This window comes from Macaca fascicularis, chromosome 13, assembly GCF_037993035.2.
Source record: "Macaca fascicularis isolate 582-1 chromosome 13, T2T-MFA8v1.1".
NCBI classification, from domain to species: domain Eukaryota; kingdom Metazoa; phylum Chordata; class Mammalia; order Primates; family Cercopithecidae; genus Macaca; species Macaca fascicularis.
This window is the reverse complement of record NC_088387.1, coordinates 110009049-110016386: the sequence shown is the minus strand read 5'-3', so window position 1 is coordinate 110016386 and position 7338 is coordinate 110009049. Positions and strand designations below refer to the sequence as shown.

At 42.9% G+C, this 7338-nt stretch overlaps 1 long non-coding RNA gene across 1 annotated transcript; it reads right to left on the bottom strand.

Moving 5' to 3' along the window:
* Positions 1-2092: 2092 nt before the first annotated feature.
* Positions 2093-5580, bottom strand: LOC135966708 (uncharacterized). Its single transcript, XR_010580252.1, has 2 exons — positions 5467-5580; positions 2093-2980 (listed from the first exon to the last, which is right to left on the bottom strand). It is a non-coding gene; the product is annotated as an uncharacterized lncRNA (long non-coding RNA).
* Between the last annotated feature and the right edge of the window lie 1758 nt (positions 5581-7338).

The window sequence follows — 7338 nt, the reverse complement described above, 5'->3', positions numbered from 1 at the left end:
AAAGAGTTGTTCGTATCCTTCTTCATGCATGCACTCACTTGTTCATGTATCCATTCATTCATCCACTTGCTAAGAATTTATTGAAGGCTTTCTGTGTCAGGTGGCATGACAGCAAAGATTCACTTTGCTCAGACAAGGATTCCTTTGGGTGCTTCTTGGATGCTGTGTCCAACCCCTTGTCAAAATTACTTGGATCATATCTGTAATCTTGCTCCAGAGAAAGGGTGCTACCGAGATGTCCCTCAGGATCCTGCAGGCCCTACATGACCCTTCCTTTCCTGTGGCCGTGATGACACCGCACACTGTGTGGTGACCTGTGAGTTAGCATTTCTTCTCATGTTGAATAAAATTCATGGGTAGACAAATTATAAATAATGGTAATAAAAGTAATGCTAAAATTGACTGAGTATTTTCTAATTAATTGCACCTCACATCTACGATCTCAATTAATTTCATAAAGTAAGTTTTTTTTCCCCAGCTTTATTAAGGTATAATTGACCAATCAGAATGGTATATATTGTTCAGTGTGATGTTTTAATACATGGATACCCTGCGAACTGATTAAACCAAGCTGATTAACATATCCATCATCTCACATACTTATCACTCTTTGTGTGTGTGTGCGCGCGCACGCGTAAAAACATTTAAGATCTACTCTCTTAGGAGACACGTCTAGTTTTTCTTAGTTTATAGATGAGGCAACTGAGGCTAAAATAGGTTAACTATTTTGGTTAGAACCATCCAGGAGCTGTGATGGGAACCCAGGTCTGTGTGAGTACAACTTCTATTATACTATCTGACAGTGTATTGTAATTCAGTAAAATACTAAGTTAGCAGATTGTCCATGTTCCCATGTGTTTAGAAGGAAAGTGTATCTTGACCTCCCTGGTCGGGCTCCGTTTCCTTTTCTGTATCTGCATTCTGTCCATGCGTCTTTCCTAGGTACATCACTCTGTTCTCTTGTTCAGTTGACTTAATTCTCTGCATCCCTCCTTAGAATAGGAGCTTATGGAAGGCAGGGGCCACATTGTAAGATGTCATATGTCTCAGTGACGCTGCTAATGATCTGCCAAATGTATGTATGTATATATGAACTGCACACTATAAACTTTTCTAGCACACAGCAAAATCTGCTTTTGGTAAAACTAAGAACTTTTATCGATGATTATATTTTTATTGATGTGAAGTTACTTATTCAGTTTTCAAAAATCGCAAAGGCCATCTGGTCTGAAAAGGCTTGTGATGCATGATTATGAATTTCTTTATGCTTCCGCATCAGGGCCTATCCTGCTCCACTATTTACTTTAAAGAATTATAATTCTCTATCCATCTCATTCCATATGTCTTGAGTCCAGAGCCCTTTAAATTTTATTTGTGTCATTCTATTTTCTTGCTTAGCACCCTTGGCCAAGCATATTGGACTCTGTTACAGCTTCTCCATCACTTTCTAAAAACAGACTGATAAGAACTCTACCGGGTCATGGTGTTCAGTGGCCAAAACTTGATTCTCAAGCACCTGATAAATTTAAGCCTGTAAAGTCAAGAGAAAAATTATCCAGAGCGTTGTCTGGAAAGTCAGACAAGGTCAGTAAGCACAGAAACAAACCATTTCTAGCCAGCCTGCCAAGGCAAGGAGTTTGAAGCATAGTCCTTGTGTTCTGAACAAGGGAGCAGGAGGGGATAGAGAATCCAGGGCTTCGAACAGAGGAGGCTCGTGTGGACACCCCAGTTCCTGACCCTGACAGCAGTAATTTTAGGCACACCAGGTAACCTCTCTGCTCTGCACATTTGTTTCAATTTGCTTGCCATTCTTTTTTTTCCCAAAAAAAATGGCTTGATCTTTTTTCTTAAAATTTTTTTGAAACAATTTCAATGTTACAGAAAAGTGTCAGATATAATACAAAACAATTTTTTCTCTAAAACATTGTAAAGTAATTTGCCAATATTTGAAAGAGCCAAATAATGATGCCCAATGCTCTTGGAATATTTTACTGTGTTTTCTATAAGCCAAGGCATTCTCTTATAGAAATACAATGTAGCCATCAAAAAAATTAGCATTGATGTATTGGTATCGTCTAAACTTCAGACACCATTCAGGTTTTACCAATTTTTCCCAATGTATCATTTATTGCAAATGGATTCAGTTCAGAAATACCTGTTGTGTTTAGCTCTACCTTCTTCAATTGGGAACAGTTCTTAAGTCTTTCCTTCACCTCCCACACTTTCATACTTGGAAGTTCGCAGGAGAGAGGTTTGATTGAAGGTCCTTCAGTTGGGTTTGTCTGATCTTTTCTCATGATTGGATTCATGTTACGCAGTCTTCGGCAGGCCCAAATGACTACCTAGTTTGCAGGGCTTGTTGCAAAATGAAAATGTGGGGATCCTTGTTCAAAAACGAGGGAAAAAAGTGTTAGTAAAGGCACTAGAATATAAAGCTTTTTGTTTTTTCCACTGTCTCTCTCGGTCCGTCATGGTGTTTATTATTTGCTATTTAACATCACACTCCCTCTGACTCCTGGATACTTATGGTGTTAGAGAAGATACTACAGGCTCCTGGAGGCACCACCCCGCAACTTAGGGCACTGCAATGCATATCTCCAGCCACCAGCCACGCCTCTTGCCTTCTCACCAGCCCAACATCCCATTCCACAGTGTACAGGTGAGCCCCCAAGGGTGATTCTGCACTGGGCACCTGAATCAGGGATGGGCGAGAGGCTTCGTGTCCACTGAATTGTCACCTAATGCCCCATAGCACTGCCCAGGTTTGGGCACATAGTAGGCATTCAAGAAATACTGGCTTTCTTCCTTAGAGCAAGTAGAGCTGGAAGGTATCTAATATCTTCACAAGCCCAAACTTCCCCCTGTAGAAAGGAGTTGAGGTCCAAGGAGGTGAAATGAGTTGCAGATCTGGAGCTCCTGACTCCAAGTCGGTAATGCTGAGTTCTATTCTCTGCCTTTCTCAGGTGCCGGTTCTCTGGTGCTGGGAGTGAAAATAAAAATGATATATCTCATAGATGAGACACTGGAGCCTCCTACGTAGATATTCCTGCAACACAACTATTCGTCACTTGTTCACCTAACACTCCTGCTGTGTTAGGACACGGAGCACCCCAAAAATGTGAGCGTGTGTCCTGCTCACAATCTATCAGTGAGACAGAAAGGAACTCATAGTGACTTAGGCTAGGCATTTATGATTTTACTTAGAGTTTTTCTGGCAGTTAAGGAAGTGTTTCTATCTTTATTATCATTACAACTCTATAGGGCAGGTTTTCCTAACCCATTTTACAGTGGGAAACCTATGCCTTTAGAGACTTTAGGCAAGGTACGCACAGAAAATGTCAGAGCTGGTGGGGTGGAGGGCAGAAGTCTGTCTTGTTCTGCCTCGAGGGCTTGTACCGGCTACATCCCAGCTTCCTGCCTGGAAGAGCCAGCAAGACTGGGATAGAAACATGTTGTCTCCGGCCCGGTGCAGTGGCTCATACTGTAACCCCAGCACTTCGGGAGGCCGAGGTGAGTGGATCACCTGAGGTCAGGAGTTCGAGACTAGCCTGACCAACATGGCAAAACCCCATCTCTACTAAAAATACAAAAATCAGCCAGGCATGTTGGTGCATATCTGTAATCCCAGCTACTTGGGAGGCTGAGGCAGGAGAATGGCTTGATCCCAGGAGGCCGAGGTTGCAGCGAGCCAAGATTGCGCCATTGCAGTCCAGCCTGGGCGACAAGCAAAACTCCGTCCCAAAACATAAAAAAGAAAGAAAAGAAAAATGTTGTCTCCAGTGACTTGTTCTCAGGGAGGCCGCCCAGGAGGCCTGACTAAACTTGCTTCCCTCGGGCTTCCCCAGCACCCCAAGGGGCTGTCCTTCCTACCCCCAGCCCTGTGAGTCATCTTCATTGAGTTCCAAGAATCCCCACACAGCTGTGTGACTGTACATTGCATGCTGACACTAAATGAGCAGTGACCGGACGCTGCCTTCCATGTGGGACACGAGCCCTTGATGCCTGATAAAGCCTGAAAGCCACAGTCTGCCCTGGAAACCCAGCTCCAGCCTGCTTCCGCCACATCAGGAGGGGGTAGGTTCAAAACCGCGTTCAGGGCTGATGAATGAAATGCGTTATTAAAGATAATTCTTCTGAAAGCAGAGGTAATTATCCCAGCATTAACATTTATAATTTAATTCAACCCTGATTAAACTTTTTCTTTCAGAAGGAGGAAATTGAAAGTGTGAAACACCAGTGGGAGGAAAAGGTTCCCCTAACAAATGTGGTTATCAATGGGATAGAAGCTTTCTAGAGCTTATATATGGGGCCGAGTCATGCACACTTCATCATATTCACCAGGTGGGGCTTGGAGAACAGCCTCCGTCTTATATAGTCAGCTGAACTCCAACATTCTTTCCAGAGAGGAATTTTAAGAGGTTAATTTTGATTTTAGCTATCATGTGACATTCCCCTTGGCCCTCCACGCTGTGCTGGTCTTTGCTGGGCACCTCGCTGTTTCCTCTGTCCTTTGAAATCATAATTGTTTGGTTACCTCCTCTTCTTCCTCATTAGTCAGAGCCCCCCAAAGGCAGGGATAATGATGTAAGTACTTTTATATCCTCTAACTGAGAATAGTGTCTGGCATGGAGAAAAAACCCAATACATGTTTGACCAACCAATGACCGATGGCGCTGATCAACTTAAAAAGCTTTCGTGTTTTCATTTACCAACATCCCTATATGCTCCAAAACAACTTATTTGTTTCTTGGTGTGAGAGCAAAATGCTTTAGCAAAGTACTTTGAGGGGAAGTGGAAATGGAGGTTAAGAAAAAAAGACCAACCCACTGGGAATAATAAAATGCAAACTTTATCTCCTGGATTTCAGAATGAAAGGTGGAGTTTCAGATCCCATTTCCCATATGAAATTCTTGGCTTGCTTTTTCCAACAGTCAGGCTAAAAAGGAACTTTTCACAAAAGAGGTATTTTTCTTCTTGGCCTGGAAAATCGATTCCAATGTTAATCTCGCTCCTTGGAATGTCCTCCCCCACCCTTTTCCACCTAGCAAAATACTCGTCTTTCACGGCCCAGCTCAGATGTCAGCTCTTCAAATAATAATCATCATTGCTAATATCTGTCGTGCATTAACTCTAGGGCAGGGGCTGTGCTAAGTGTTTTATAGAAATTATTTTACTTGCTGTTCACAAATCCGCATCAAATCAAGACTATGATTTATCATAAACTTACAGATGAGGAAGCTGAGGCCTATAAGGTGGTGTAATTGCCCAAGCTCAAGTGTGGATTTGAATGTGGGAGCCTTTAACCATGAGGACACTGCTCCCTCTGAAGTCTTCTGCCACTTTCTCCAGCCCTGCCTTTTGTGGAGATCCAGCACTGGCCCTGGCCGACACGTAATCCACATACTCTTAGGGGACCACCATAGCCTCTGATCCCCCTGACTTCAAGCTCAGCACTAGTGAACGTACCTTAAGCACCAATGCCAGGTCGATCTTCTTTGCACGCTGAACTCCCCAGCCTTGAGGTTGCTGTCCTTGTAGTTTCCTTTGCTCCATTCTCTACTGGGCCTCTGCCCATCTGACACCGTACACATTCTGGTATTTACTTTTCTCAGCCTGGCTCTGCATCAAGAAAACAGCTTCCTGTCTTGTGTTCTCTCCCTAACACAGCATCAAGTGTGGAACACACACACACACACACACACACTCAGCACTGTGCTAAAAACAGAGATTGGTGGACTTTAATTTTCCTCAATTCTTTGGAAGTCATTATTCCAACATAGTATTTTCACTCATTCCATCAAAACACTGATGTAGAACTAACTGCAGGGAGTTAGAGCTCATGGTAGCATTCAGGGGTAATTCTCCTGCCCAACCCTAACTTTTCTGACAAATAATTGCTTATTAGTCCAGATAAGGGTTGAGGGTTCATTTTCCTTTTCTTAAATCACATTTTCTTCATAAGACACTCTTCTTCTAGATGGTCGCAAGATAGATATATTTGAGATTCTCAAGGATAAATGCATCAGCACATTAATTGTATTTGACCAAAATGCTCCCCAGGACACCACTATGAGATGTAGACAGGCAAAGCAAGAGAAAAGTCACTCTGGGCTCTGTTTTGCTGTTTCCATTGAAGACAAATATTAAGTATCCCTGAAATTCATGTCAATTTTTACCATATTGAGAAATAAATGGATAAAGTGGTACTCTTTTCAGTAAATATAACCTTATAACTTGCACAATCACACGTATTTGAATTTTCCCATCTCAAATGCGTTATATAAGCCGAGCTTTTTCTCCTGTACATACTCATGCCACAGAAGACAACACAGAAGAACCATAAGACAGTGACAATGGTTAAGAAAACTGATATTCGGCCAGGCGCAGTGGCTCACATCTGTAATCCCAGCACCTTGGGATGCCAAGGCCGGTGGCACCTGAGGTCAGGAGTTCAAGACTAGCCTGGTCAACATGGTGAAACCCTGTGTCTACTAATAATACAAAAAAATTAGCTGGACATGGTGACACATGCCTGTAAGTCCCAGCTACTCAGGAGGCTGAGGCAGGAGAATCGCTTGAACCCAGGAGGCGGAGGTTGCAGTGAGCCGAGATCACACCATTGCACTCCAGCCTGGGCAAAAAAAGTGAAACTTCTGTCTAAAAAAAAAAAGAAAGAAAACTGATACTTACTTACCAGCTGTGTGTCTTTGAGCAATACTTAAACTGCCCATTTAAGTCTCAGAGTTTTTATTGGAAAAGTGGAATTAGGAATGATGATATCTATTTTATTGGGTGCTTGTAAAGATGGAATGGTTTAATGTGCTCAATGTCTTATTATCACTACTAATACATGTTAGCCATTATTATGACTTAGTAGAGTCAGCACTGGATTGGGAGAAAGAAGACCTAACTCTTATCTCTGCTACTCACCAGCCATTGGTCTTAAATAAATCACTTAAGCTGGACCTGAAAGCTCTCCACAATCTGGGGCCTGCCGGCAGGTCTGGTTTCATGCTGAGCTCTTGTCTACAACACACTTGGTTTTCCAGCAACTCAAGCTGTTTCTAGTTTATCACTCTTGCCCCTGGTCCACGTCTATCCCCCCGTGGGGCCCCAGCCATGCTCACACCAGTGTGGGCTTGTGTGCGTGCATCAGCTTCAGGCTTTGCATGTCTGTGTCCAAATTTCACCTTTGTATAAGGACACCAGTCCCATAGATGGGATGAGGACCCACCCTAATGACCTTGCTTTTGCTTGTTTACCTCTGTAAAGACTCTATTTCCAAATGTGGTCACATTCTGACATGCCGAGCTTTAGGACCTCAATATATGGATGTTG